The sequence below is a fragment of the Myotis daubentonii genome, chromosome 7 (assembly GCF_963259705.1).
Source record: "Myotis daubentonii chromosome 7, mMyoDau2.1, whole genome shotgun sequence".
NCBI classification, from domain to species: domain Eukaryota; kingdom Metazoa; phylum Chordata; class Mammalia; order Chiroptera; family Vespertilionidae; genus Myotis; species Myotis daubentonii.
In genome coordinates, this window is record NC_081846.1 from 83416720 (window position 1) to 83431902 (window position 15183).

The following is a 15183-nucleotide window of genomic DNA, read 5'->3' on the forward strand; positions in this document are numbered from 1 at the left end:
TGATTTCTTTTTATTTTTAATATTATAAAATGCTAAATGAGTATTTTGGTTTAAAATTTATAACCACAATGCTGTGACAAATATTATTGTACACAAATATTTGGCTGTGTCTCATATAATATCCTGGAATAAGGCAATAGGGCATACATAAATAAAATATATTTAAATTTAAATTATAAAGCTATAGCTATTTTTTAAATGTATGTATATATGAATATGTACATGACATATTCATATATATATATATATATATATATATATATATATAATTTCAGTATCCCTAAAATCATTAGGCTTTTTTATACTAAAAACCTATCTAAATAAAAATAAAACCCTTTGCCATTATTGTCAAGGCATCAAACTTGGGAGTAAGAACTTTACTGGGGAAGACGCTATCTGCTGATTTTCAGGCATCATAACTAAACCATAAAAATTCTCTTGAGAGCATTTTTCTCCAAAAAGAGAAGTTTAGACTGTAAGTTTCTGGAACAGTAGAAAACTGACAAATGGCTCCATTTTGAAAGATAAAGGTTCTATGGGGCCATTACAATAAATTTATTATTTATGGGAGGTTCGTGTATTAGTTTGGAAAGTCAGGCTTCAGAAATGACTTACTTTCTTCCTATAGGCAAATAGATGTTGAGACTAATTTTACAAAAGTAAACTTTTTCTTTAGAAAGCATTTTATGCATAAATTTCTATACAAAGAAGAAACATATGCACAGAGTGCACAAATTACCAGTAAGGGGGACCCTCATCCCCCTCTTTTCAATTCTGGGAAAACAGATAAGAAGAGAAAAAGTTATTTCATCTTGTTAATCATTTCCATCTATGCAGACAGTTTTTTCAAGTAGCATTACTATTCCTTTGCTGGTATGTGTGTGTGTATTGTGTGTGTGTGTTTTGTGTGTGTGTGTTTTTTTCCCAATGTGGGATTAGTTCAATCCAGCTTTGACTTTATTTGCAACTTCCTGGTAAGACTCTGGAGAAGGCTAGAAAGAATAAAGTCCCAGACTGCAGGCCCTTCATACCCAGATGCTCTATGAGTGTTTTCCCAAAACAATCTTGTCTTCTGTGTTCTTTCACCTTTTTATTTTGCTCTATTAACCACTGCAGGAGAAGATGTCCTATAGAAGGTTCTGCAAGGTGAAGCTCTCCCTCCTTGCTACCCGGATGCAGTTCTCCTGCTGCCACGCTGGTGATGACATTCAGGGCAGGTGGACCTTCTCCAATGGCAGTTCCCAGAAAGCCCGACCCCAACACACATGCAGACTTACCAACACCACTTCTTGGACGTGTCCTTGCAGGTAGCGTAACAAAGCTGGAGAGGTGGGTTCTGGGAGCTCTCTGTGATGGGCCTCTGTATCGTTCTTACTGCGTGTGTTTCCATCCCAGTTCTTCAAAAGCCTATTTCCTCTGTTCTTCATTGCCATAATTAATACGAAACTGGATCACACGAGCAAATGCAATGTTTCATTTTTCCTTGAATCAACCTCCGCAAATCGCTCATCAACTTCACTCTTTTTCTTTGTCACAGTCTTTTCTTCTTAAGATCCACAAAATCTGCTTTGCCTGAGCAACAGTGTCATAGTTCTGGTTTTATCACTGAGTTGTCTGCTTTGCTTCAGTTCTTTTTGAAATCATCCCATTTCTGTTTCATGGGAGCTAATCCATCACTTTTAAAGCCTGGCTGGGATTTTCTCTTCTTGTTGGCTTTATTTGCCTGCTGGAATTTGTTCTTTGATATTTTATCCCCTTGCTGCTTGTTCTTGAACTGCGTCACACCTGTTTTCCCTGGTAGTAGGGCACTTTTCTCCAAATTCTTAGATGTGATTTTTAGGTCCACCTCCCTTTAACAACATTTCTTGGGAACGTCTTTGAATCATTGTTTTTGAGAAATCTGTTCTTTTCTTGTGATGGCTTTATACCTTTCCCTGTGATTTTTTTCTTCTCTGAGTTCTATCAGAGCAACTCAGCACACTTGTGGCCCCGATAGATGCAGCTCCTGCTGCCACTTCCTCTTTAAGTTAAATTTTTGCGGTTTTTTATTTAGAGGAGCAGATGAACTATGTGTTACTATCAGCTTGCTTATTCCAGATGCACAGTTAAGAAACTTTTAAAAAACTAATTAATATAAATAAAGGAATATAATAATTCAGAAAGAGCCCAGAGAGGAGACACCAAGGGAAGCATTTCTGCTCTATTGCTTTGGCAATCAGGATGTACAGATATTTCCTTCCTGTTAGCTTAAAGCCGTCCAGATGCACAGAGCCATAAAAACCAACATGAAGTGTTAATGAGATTGAGAGGTGCTGGTAAGATGTCTAGATCCTGAATATTTTATGACCTGTCACCATTCAGAGGGTGTCAGGAATTACCCCCCTTAAAGCTCAGTCTTCAAAGACATGATAAAAGCATACAAACAAACCTCTGGCACTTGATGGAATAATTGTCAGCAACAATGTCCCAGGGACCCTTAGTGCTTTAAAGGTACCTAAAGAAAACTATAGTTGGAGCCAGCTGTATATGTATTTTTGTGTTTTTGTTTTTCAATTTTTGCTATTTGTGAACTGTGATTTTACACATGTCCAAATGCCGCCTTTCAATCTTCTCAAAATCATCTTCATGCAGCTCTGCATATCATTGACTTAGCCCATAATTAGTCACCACCTTGCATCAGTGAAAAAGTCTCTTAATATTCCAGTGTCTCATACAGGAATGCTAATAGTTTTTCTTTAATCAAATGCTTTTATTACAAAAATAAATTCTTCTTTGAATAATTTTTGAGGACACAGATCATGAAAATACAAAAAACACACACCATATTTTCATCTCTAAGAAACTATCATTTTCTTTCTTGGTATATCCTCCCAAACTTTTTATGTTTATATATGACTATGTATTTTTTTCTTTTTTCAAAATGAAATTATACTCTATGTGCTGATTTATAACATGCTTTCTTCAGTTAATGATCTCCATTATTCCATGATAACATCTTTTTCCTTATATTACACTCAGTTCTGCAATCAAATTTCCTTAAAAGTCCCTAAAATGTCCTTTACAGCTGGTTTCTTCCAAAGATAATCTATTCCAGAAACATATTCCATTTGGTATTTGTGTTCTCTCAGCTCCTTTTTCCTTAGTACATCACTTTTAATGACGCTCATTTTTTGACAGGACCTGGCCTCGTGTCCTACAGAAGGTCAATCCTTCTGCATTTGTGTGCAGCTTCCTCATGGTGTCATGTAAGTTAAACAACTTACATGTAAGGTAAACAGCTTTTGTGGATCCTGAAATCTGAAAGCTAGATCTAAAGGCTAGAGAATTTAAGTTAAGAACGTTTTCTAAAATACTTTCTAAGTGATGTTGTTTACTTTATATCTCATCTCATCAAGAAACATATATTACCTGGCTTGTGCCATCGTTTATACCAATGATACTACTTGATCAGAGTGATGACAGACAGAGCCCTAAATTGTCCCCATACATTCCCATCCTTACATCTAGAAGCTAAAATGTGGTATAACTTTTGTATCACCATATGAATTTCCAGTTTAATCATCTACCATATGCCCAATGGATTTGGCATTTATTCAGAGTCCTTTTTTGAGTTAATATATTCATTAAAGGGGATTGTGGAATGATAATTTTTTTTGTTCTTATTTATTAGCTGTCATTCTTCTGTAAAGTAGAGTTTTCCCTCATCATGGGTTTATTTGGTTATAGTTCTTAATTCAAAATTAGGATACTTGCCCTTTCTTCTCCTTTTAGTTACTGGTATTCAAAGAGCTGGGCTGTTTTATTGCTATCTCAAATGGCAATTTCTGGCTTCTATTATCTTTTTAACATTTTGGACTCATAAAAATGTCATTGGGTTAATGTTTCAATTGACTAATTTTTTATTCTCAAATTTTTTACAATTTAAATAGTATAATTCAAAGTTGATAAGCCTTGTAATGGTGGTTGTTCTGTCCTCTTAAGTCAGCTGTTATTATCTCTTAATTTCTGTTTTGAAATATTTTAAACATATAGAAAATAGAATAGAAGAAAGAACTCCACACTGCTCCGCACCAGCCTCCACAATTATCAACACACATCCAAATTTGTTTCTTCTACAGTTTTAACCACTCCCCTCCTTATATTCTTTGAAAGCAAATTCCAAATATATAATTTCATTTAATCCATAAATATATTCTAAAAGACAAAGACTCTGATGACAACTATCAAACCTCACAATATATCTAAAAATCTATGAACAATGATTTCTTAAATATTATTAAATATCTTGTCAGTGGTTATATTTCTGTCTTTTAAAATTTTTTATTGAATTTATTAGGGTGACATTGGTTAACACAATTACATAGCTTTGAAGTCATCAGTTCTATAATACATCATCTATATATTGCATTGAGTTTTCAACAACCAAAGTCAAGTCTCTTTCCATCACCATTTATCCCCACTTTACACACTTCTATCTTTCCCTCTGGTAATCTCCATATTGTGTCTATGAAATGTTTTTTGTTTTTGTTTGTTTGTTTGTTTTGGCTTAATCCTTTCCATTTTTCACCCAGTCCCCCCACTCCTCCTCCTTTCTGACTCCTGTCAGTCTGCTCTCTGTATCTACAAGTCTGTTTCTATTTTGTTTATTTATTTGTCCATTAGATTTCACAGTTATAAGTTAAATCATATGGTACTTGTCTTTCTCTGACTGGCTTAATTTTACTTAGCATAAAACTCTCCAGGTCTATCCATACTCTCCAAAAAGGAAAGATTTTCTTCTTTTTTATGGCCAAGTAGTATTCCATTGTGTAAATGTACCAAGGCTTCATTATCCACTAATCTACTGCTGGCATACTGTTTTGCACTGTGGCCACACCAATCTTCATTCCCGCCAACAGAACACAGATGTGGGCTCCCTTTGCTCCATACCTCACTAACACTGGTCTGTTGATTTATTGGTGATAGTCATTCTGACAAGTGTTCGGTATCTCATTGTAGTTTTACTTTGCATTTCTCTGACTGTTAGTGACATTGAGCATCTTTTCATATGCACATCCTCTTTGGAGAAGTATCTGTTCAGGTCTTTTGCCCCCTCTCAGTTAGATTGTTTGTTTGTTTTTGATGATGAGTTTTTTTATAAAGTCTGGGTATTAACCCCTTATCAAATGCATCATTGGCGAATATGTACTCCCATTCAGTGGGTTGTCTTTTTATTTTGTTGATAATTTTCTTTGCTGTGCAAAAACTTTTTAGTTTGATGTAGTCCCTTTTGTTTTGTTTGCCCAAGGTGATATATCAGAAAAATATTGCTACAAGAACTGACCAAGATTTTACTGCTTGTGTTTAGTTCTAGGATCTTACATTTAAGTCTTTAATCCATATTGAGTTGATTCTTGTGTACAGTGTGAGGGGGTGGTCTAGTGTTGCACATATCTCTCCAGTTTTCCCAACATCATTTATTGAATAGACTGTCTTTACACCATTGTATGTTCTTGCCTCCTTTGTCAAATATTAATTGATCATAAAGATGTGGGTTTATTTGTGGGTTCTCTGTTCTGCTCCATTGATCTATATGTCTGTTTTTATGCCAATACCATGATGATTTGGTTACTATGGTCTTGTAGTATAGTTTTATATCAGGTATTGTTATACCTCCAACTTTGTTCTTCTTTCTCAAGATTGCTGTGGCTATTCACAGTCATTGTGGTTCCATATACATTTTTGGAATATTTGCTGTAATTCTTTGAGCAAATTGATAGCTTGCTGAGAATTCAGCTAAATCTATAGATTTGTTTGGGCAGTATAGACATTATAATGATGCTAATTCTTCCTATTTTAGAACAGGGTATATACTCCCATTCATTTGTATCTTCCTCAATTTCGTTCTTCAGTATTTTATAGTTTTCTGAGTACAGGTCTTTTATGTCCTTGTCTAAATTATTCTTAGTTATTTTATTTTTAATGCTATTATAAATGGGATTGTTTTTTTAGATTCTCTTTCACATAGTTCATTATTGATTTGTTAAAATGCAACTGATTTCTGGATATTTATCTTGTGTCCTGCTACTTTACTGAATTGATTTATCAGTCCTAGTAGTTTTTTTCTTCTTTCTGTAGAATCTTCAGAGTTTTCTGTATACAGTGTCTTGTCATCTATAAACGACAGTTTTACTTCTTTCTTTCCAATTTGGATGCCTTTTATTTCTTCTTGTCTGATTGCTGTGGCTAAGACTTTAAGTACTGGGTTGAATAAGAGTGATGAAAGCAGGCATTCCTGTCTTTTTCCTAATATTAAGGGAAATGCTTTCAGTTTTTGCCCTTTCAGTATGATGTAGACTGTTTTTCATGTATGGCCTTTATTACATTGAGGCATTTTTACTTTGCCGAGATTTTTTATCCTAAACAGTGCTGAGTTGTATCAATCTCTTTTTTCTGCATCTATATAATGATCATGTGATTCTTATTCTTTATTTTGTTCCTGTGGTATATCACATTTATTGATTTGTGGATATTGTACCAACCTTGCATCCACAGAATAAAACTCACTTGAAAATAGTATTTGATCTTTTGAGTGGATCCCTGGATTCAGTTTGCTAATATTTTGTTGAGGATGTTTGTATTTATGTTCATTAGGGATATTGGCCTATAATTTTCTTTCTTTATAGTACCTATATCTGGTTTTGGAATTAGGATAATGCTGCCTTCATGAAGTGAGCTTGGAAGTTTTGTCTCCTCTTGAAATTTTGGAATAGTTTGAGAAGGATAGGTGTAGAATGTTTTATAAAATTCACCTGTGAAGCCATTTGGTGTATGACTTTTGTTTGCTGGAGGGTTTTTTTTTAATTGTTGTTACTGCTTAAATTTCAACTGTTTTAAACTGTCTATTCATATTTTATGATTATTCCTGATTCAATTTTGGAAGATTGTATGTTTGTAAGAATTTACATACTTTGTTCATACTGTGAAACTTATTGGCATACGTTTGTTCATAATATTTTCTTATAATTCTTTGAATTTTGGTTGTGTCAGTTTTTAGTTATCTTCATTCATTACTGATATTACTATTTTGGGTCATATCTATTCTTTTATTGATGAGTATGGTTAAAGTTTTAGCAACCTTGTTTAATTTTGAAGAACCAGATCTTGGTTTCATTAATTTTTTAGACTCTTATTTTTATTTTATTTTAAATGTACTTTATTGATTTTTTTACAGAGAGGGAGGGGAGGGATAGAGAGTTAGAAACACTGATGGGAGAGAAACATTGATCAGCTGTCTCCTGCACACCCTCTATTGGGGATGTGCCCGCAACCAAGATACATGCCCTTGATGGGAATCAAACCTGGGACCTTTCAGTCCGCAGGCTGACGCTCTATCCACTGAGCCAAACCAGTTAGGGCTAGACTCTATTTTATTTATTTCTGCTGTGATCTTTATTTTCTTTATGCTACTCACATTGGGCTGCTTCGGTGTCTCGGTGAACTTTGCAACCGACCCAAGGAGGAAACGGAGAGGAGAGAGGCCGGGAGCTGTGGATTCCCAGCGCTTTAGTCACTTGAAAACAGCCCCGCTTGGAATGCGAGGCGGCTGTACATTTAGCTGAGAAGTGAGGGGACTGAACACCACTGTTGCTGGGCTCCGGTCAGTCTGAGGCCCGAATGTCCACCACGAGAAGGAGAAAACGGAGGGAGGGGCCCTGAGGAAGGGAGGACAATCGAAGGAAACGTGTCTAGACTTTGCCCAGCCCTCTCCCTCTTTCCGCTGCCTACAAAAGCCCTGGGCCCAGCCACAGTTCTGTCTCCAACTTTTAGTCCCCTGTTCTCCAACCACAGAGGAAAGAAATAAGGAAGGAGTCCGTACTGCCTCCAGAAAGTATCTGTATACCTGATCGGCTGGTCACCTCCCGCAGAGGGAGGCCAGACTGCGGCTTAGGCCCGCTCCCCATGTCAGAAGGACATCCGTGAGGGAGGGCAGGCTGGGCTGAGGGACCCCCTCCCCTGTGCACAATCTTCATGCACCAGGTCTCTAGTAAGTAAATAAAAATTGATACAACCTGGCAAATCAGTCAAAAGCACTATTTACATTTTATGAGTCATTTTGTGTATGTGTGTAAATATATATAGGTAGAGATTTAAGTTGTTAAATATTATAAGTTGTTAGCTTTATTTGCAAGCCATATTTTAGTATATGAATTGTGTGAACATACTTTGATTAAATTAACCATTCCACTATTATTGATCAATCACATTGTTTCTAGTTTTTCACTGTTGTAACTATTATTTTGAACAACATATTAGTAAAAACCTTTTAAAAAATTATATATCAGATTATATAACTGATAAGTGATATTGAGATACTGATGGGTTGGATGTGCATGAACTTTTGAGACTATGATAGGGACTGCCAATTGTCTATCCACTTCCACTCTCTCCATGCCTGCAGACTGTCCTGTGGCAGAGCTCTGGCAGTAAAACCTAACTGAAGGTGGACCCGTGGAAAAGTTCTGTTCAGAGAAGACCCTCTTGGCATTGTTCCTTTCTGCCTTCAGCATTGGAATGTGCCAACATGTTGTCACAGGCCTGGAGCTTTAGCAACTGCACATGGAAAATAAACAGCAACCTGGGAACGGCCTGGTTTGCCTGCACCCAGAGGAAATGCAACGGGGGAGGGAGAGAGACAGAAAGGAGAATGAGAATGTATTGATAAGGAGCTGCCATCCCATCCCCAGATTCTCCATCTCCAGTTTTCTCATTATGTGAGAAAATCAAACACCTAAATCATTTAAGTCACTACCACTTTAGCTTTGCTATGGACAATTTAATTCCTAATTTATATAATAGGCAACCGCCTTTAGGAAAAGCACATCCCACAGCTGCATATTAAACAGCCCAGCTCACTGTGCTCTCACTGCCCCTGGATGTCTTATGTTGCAACCTTTTATTTCTAATTTCATATGGAACAATACATTTTTAGTTACAATTGTATTTCTTTTATTACTACAGAGATTAATTTTTTTCCCGAGTTCAGCTTTATATTGAATGTGTTACAAAAGAGGTTTAGTCAAAAAGACCAACGCCCATGTCATCAGCAGCCTCTTCAGATTCTTCTTTCTTTGCCTCCACTTTCTGCTCCTCAGCTGGGGCAGCAGTGGTGGGGGCAGGACCTCCTGCTGGTGCAGCACCAGCTGCTGGGGCAGGTCCACCAGCCCCTCCGTGCAGATGAGTCTCCCCACATTGACATTGGCCAGAGCCTTTGCAAGAAGCCTGGCCGGGAAGGTTCAACATTTGCACCACCTGCTTTAATGAGGGCATAAGCTGTCCTCTGTCACCGTCATGCCGGATAAGGGCCCAGTAGATGCAGGCGAGCTCCCAGCCAGAGGCCATGCAGTGGCTGAGTGCTCCCCAGCCAGGTGCTAGTCGCGGGGCCAGGTGCGGGCCTCCCCACCAGGTGGCCTTAGCTTCTCCGGCCGAGCACCTCTGGCAGCTGGGAGAAGCAGAAATTTAAATTTTTAAAACATGATCATTGACCATTTGTGTGTCTCCTTTACCTACGTTTCTACTGGGATATGTGCTGTACTACATTTATAAAGGTTTTTTTGTAAATTGAGAGTATCAACTTTTGATCTTCCATATGTGCTGTGTTTTCTATTTCATCATTTATTACTTACTGATTATTGCAATTTTTACTTTGCAATTTTGTTTTTGTGCAAATTTATTACTTTCTGTTTGTTGTGACGCCTGTTGGTGTGTTAATGCATAAAAAATCCTTGCAACGTTTCTGTCCCCAAGTCAAATACTGACATTTCTCTCTGGTTTGTGTATTAATGCCACAGTATCTCACTAAGCCTATAATTTAGCTGAAATCCATTTCACATAAGGAACATATCCAACTCACTATTTTTTCTGTCAAATAACTTATTTTTCCGTTTATCCTATGCCATTGTATGTATTATTTGTGTTTCTTGATCAGTAAAATCACAATATTGTAGACGTCTATGATGTACCAGAATTGCTACAAATAGAATAGTGAAACAAACATCCTACCCAAAAGGAATGAGTAGTTTATTTTGGAAACAGGCAAATAGTTTATTTCAGTAAGATGTGATCTGGACTGGAAAAGGGATCCTCTCGGAGTACTGTCTTTTTCCCTTTCTATCCCACATGTAGTTACACGTTAAAGCAATCTTTCACATACTTCATTGTCTCTATTATTTTAGAAAGTGTGTACGTATCAGCGCACGAGGCGGTAGGGCACACTTTTGTGTGATGTTACTTGTTGAATTTACGAGGGTGTGCCCTCCACTGTGATCTGCCTTCATGGTGATTTCATTCTCTTGCTTTTGAATGTCACCCGGCTCAGCTGATGGTTCTGGAATGCAGGGTGTCCTGCTGCCCTCTGGCACCCTCTCTGGAATTCATCCGTATTCCACTAGTTTAGCCAGGTCACGTGCAGAAACACCTCTACTACAGCGACACCTGTGTTAGGTCACCCGCAGGAGCTGCCTTGAAAGGAATGATGTCCCCAGAGGAGAATATAACCATTCCATCAAAAGGTTCTCCACAGGCTCAGGTTTTCAAGCAAGATACAGAAGCTGGCAAGCTGTCAGAACCCAGCATGAGATGAGTCTGTATGAAGCCAATCACAATGCCACTGTCAGAGAACTCCCCTGCCCTTCTTCGCTTACTTGAAAATGAACAAATATAAAAGTTTCCATAACTTTGCTTTTTATTTTTATTATTACTTTTTATGAATCCTCACCCGAGAATATTTTTCCATTGATTTTTAGGGAGAGTGGAAGAGAGAGGGAAAGACTGAGAGAAACATCGATGTGAGAGCAACACATAGATTGGTTGCCTACTGCAGGAGCCCCAACCAGGGCCCGGGCCAGTGAGGAGCCTGCAAACAAGGTCTGTGCCCTTGACCGGAATCGAACCCAGGACTCTGGTCCACAGCCCAACACTCTATCCACTGAGCTAAACCAGCTAGGGCATAACTTTGCTTTATTTCTTACTCCAATGGCAACAATGTTCCCTCTTATGGTCAAATTAAGTTAAAATTATATTTTAAAAGGAATTCCAGTGTTTGTTTGATTTTATCTCCACCTCTGGGCTGTCACTTTGTGAGCTAAAGCTTGTAGACAGAGTAATGTCCTGACATTTGCCCTTTGTAAAGAGTGGTCCCAAGCAATGATTACAGAGTCAGGGTAAGCTGGGAACCATTTTTATGTTGAATCTAAAAAAAAAAAAGGAGTACAAAATAATTGACAGATAATTCTAAATCCCCAAGCTCTCGGCCATAGGTTTCAGAGATGTACATATTCCTCATAGTTTACCTGATGTTTGACCCTGAACACCTAAAACTTTACTATTTGAAAAAAATTAATAAACAGAAACCTAATTTAAAATGGAGTAGGGAGCCTAGAAGAGAGAAGGCTCATGCACATGTCAGCACACTCGTGACCCCTCCAGGCAGAGATATTCCTTGCATCTCTGGTAGGAAGTGGCACTACTGTACTGTCTCAGCAGGAAGAAAAGAAAATAAAGGTTCCTCTTTGCCAGTAACAGCTCAGCCAATGGCAGCTGGCCACAACTCAGCCAATAAGTCACTACACTTTAAAATTTTAGTTTCCTCCTAAGGACTCTTCCTTTACAAAAGCCCCTGGCAAATCCATACCAGAGCCTTCCTCGCCTGTGTTTCTTTAGACATGCATGTGGCTCGCCATGAGACTCCATGCTGTTCCTGAGTAACCCGTTTAGCTGGGGAAATATAGGCTATCTAATTGTATAAGCTCAACAGTTCTGATGCCAGGTTGAGCACACTTAGGCCAAAGCATTCTCGTCTGCCTTGATCATGACTCACAGGGCCTCAAAATGCTTAAAATAGAGGGAGCACAGAAATGAAAGGATCAAGGAGCACAGCAGTGTTTGCCAATAATTCCAACCCATTTATATGTCTCCCTCTCAGAAGGGAAATCCCTAACACTGTGGCCCAGGTTTCTGCTAGCAACACCACTTAATGGCTCCCATAAAGGCGCACACATGCATCTCTGGCATATGAGAGGCAGTGATGGGGAAACCCTCAGGCACCACAGCGCGTTAGGGTTGAGACTGATAAAAATCCAGAAAATGATGGAGAGACAGAGAGAATCTTTCTTTTGATGGATTTGTTTAAAGGTTAATATTTAGATGTAATAATAGACACTTTTCTAAAATATTTATGAGGTAGTCAGGATTTGGCATTTCCTAAGTGTGTCTATGAATATCACCGCCTTTTGGAAGCTAAAAAAATGTTGCACAATGAATCTATATCACAGAAGTTACCTCTATCTGTCGATGCTAGCATTATGGAGATTAGAGTGGTTCTTCTGTGATCAGAAAGTCACTGGTATTATTTTTTTAATTAACTAATTCAAATCATCTGAGGTATTACCTATTATGAGACTCTTTGTATAGATGAGAGATTTTAAGACCACATATACATGGAGTGGCCAGGTTTTTATGACCACCTGACATTTGTAGGCAAGTGCCGGGGTTCTTGTCCCAGCATCAAGAAGGGTTCAGGAATCTGGAAAAGGCACTGTGTGTAGATGACATAGGAATCCAGAGACTAATAAAGAATCTGGAGACAAGATATACTTTTGAAAGGCATTGGGGGTCAGAGGACCTTCAGCTAAAGGAACTGAAGACTCCCTCCTTGTCTAGGACCCTTGCTTTTATTAACACAATTTGTCCTAAGGCAAGGTGGAGATAATACACTTCAAAGGGTAAGGTTTCACAGGGTACAGAAGCATTGTCAGTTTGGGGAATAGCCTAGGCTGTTCAGGTGTTTGGCCAGTATGAGGCAATAACATGTAGATTAAGATGCCCTTTAACTGTCTGGCAGCCACAATCAGTTTCCTATTCAGGTTTGGGGAAATGCCTTTAGCCATTCCCAACAGGTGACTACATGTGTGACTCAACCCTGTTGAGTCCCCAAGTTTCATCAACCTTTTGATGAAACTCTTGAAATTATGACATGCTGGAATTGGTTCCCGGAAGCAAATTAGCTATAATTTCCCACTGAAGTTGCTAGAGGGCCAGATCATTATAAACGTCTGAATAGCACAATATACCTAAGTATTGTTGTAGATCAAGTTCATCCTATCATGTTGATGGCGTATCCCAATGGAGATGGCTTCTTCCAACAAGACAATGCTCCATCCTATGGTGCTCATATTGTGCAGGAGTGGTTTCAAGAACATGAGGAAGACTTTGCCTTGCTTAGGTGGCCCCCACAATCACCAGATCTCAATCCAATTGAGCATTTGTGGGATGAAGTTAAAAGAGCCATCAGGCAGCTGGTTCCACAACCATCAAATCTCACAGAACTAGACAGTGCTATTCATCAGGCATGGTGTCAGATTCCTCACATCACCTTTCAATATCTTGTGGAGTCAATGCCAAGAAGAATTGAAGCAGTATTGAAGGCAAAAGGTGGCCCAACGAAGTACGGATGGAGTGTTCATAATAATCTGGCCATTCAGTGTATATATGGTGTCATACGTTTATTTAGTAATTAACATCTAATTCAATATAACCTTCTAATGAGGAAAAAAAAAGTTTAATAACTATTTCTACCAGAATTCAAATAATGAAAAAAAAAGTTTAATAACTACTTCTACCATGTTTATTGTTTCCTAATCCTGGGCTCTTGCCATTAGACAAGGGTGTCTAAGAGTACTTTCTCACTTTTTCTACTTGGTTCATTCATTCATTCATTCATTCATTCAATCAAGAAATTCACTCACTTAAAAGAAAGCTGAATCTCTCCAACTCCTCTTACCTCATGCCTAGCTCATGAACCCTTGCTCTGTTGTCCAAATGTGCTTTTTCTTAAGCACAGTGGAGGAGATAGAAGCCTTAACAGAGTTCCAGGATTCATGCATGTGGTGACCTTGCATACCAAGAACAGACGCGAAGATAAGGCCACTAAAGTCTGGGTATCTCACCTGTGATACTGAATTATATCATTTCCTTTCTCCTGCCTCATTTGAATGTCAGGATCTCAGTACCCGCCCACACCCACTATATTTGTTTGTTTGTTTATTGATTTTTAGATAGAGATGAAGGAAGAGATAAAGAGAAACATCGATGTGAGAGAGAAACACCAGTTGGTTGCCTCTTGTATGTACCCCAACTAGAGGTTTAACCTGCAACCTAGTTATGTCCCCTGACCAAGAATCGAACTCACAACTTTTAGGTGTATGGGACGATGCTCCAATCAACTTAGCCACACCAGCCAGGGAACTATATTATTTTAATCAAAAAAATTTTTTTAAATATATTTTATTGATTTTTTACAGAGAGGAAGGGAGAGAGATAGAGAGTTAGAAACATCGATGAGGGAGAAACATCAAACAGCTGCCTCCTGCACATCTCCTACTGGGGATATGCCCGCAACCCAGGTACATGCCCTTGACCGGAATTGAACCTGGGACCTTTCAGTCAGCGGGCCGACGCTCTATCCACTGAGCCAAACCGGTTTCGGCCAAAAATTTTTATATCATTGGTGGGTTTTTGTTTTCTTCTTTTTGTTTCTTTGTTTTGTTTTGCTTCTGTACTTTGATGTGGTCAACTACATTCTATCTCCAGTTTTGCTCTGATCCTTAGTATTGTCTAGTGTCTGTCACCTCCAGCACCATCTTCATTGTATTTCTGCTCCAAATTGTTGCCAAAATCTGGGCAGTTGGGTTGATATTTGATCCTGCATCAGGGACAAGTCATTTCCTGTATGTTCTTCTGCTGTCCTTTACCCTTCCTTGGATTTATTTCCTGCATCTCTCCTTGACCTTGGTGTTGTTTTTATTGTTGTTGTTGTTGTTATTGTTGTGTGTGTGTGTGTTTTTGGAATATTTTCTTGAATTGTTAAATAACAATACATAATTTTTCCATGATAGCCACTACCATTCCCTATCACCAGCTAACATGTACTGAATTCTTACCCACCAGCAGGCAGGGTGTTGATGACCTAATATTTATTACCTCACTTAGTCTTTCTAAAATCAATGTGAAGTAGCTACCAGTACCACTGTCTCACATAAGGGTTGATCATTATTAGACTCCTAAATATTTCTAGAATGACTGATAAATGAATCTTCATTCTACAATAGAAGAGCCTGGTGCTTAGGAACACTTTGCACCTTCTCT

General features: G+C 38.3%; 2 pseudogenes; both read right to left on the reverse strand.

The window, feature by feature from the left end:
• Nucleotides 1–1371: 1371 nt before the first annotated feature.
• Nucleotides 1372–3167, reverse strand: LOC132238781 (pumilio homolog 3-like; annotated as a pseudogene).
• Nucleotides 3168–9036: 5869 nt separating this feature from the next.
• On the reverse strand, nt 9037–9381 carry LOC132238011 (large ribosomal subunit protein P1-like; annotated as a pseudogene).
• Nucleotides 9382–15183: the final 5802 nt, after the last annotated feature.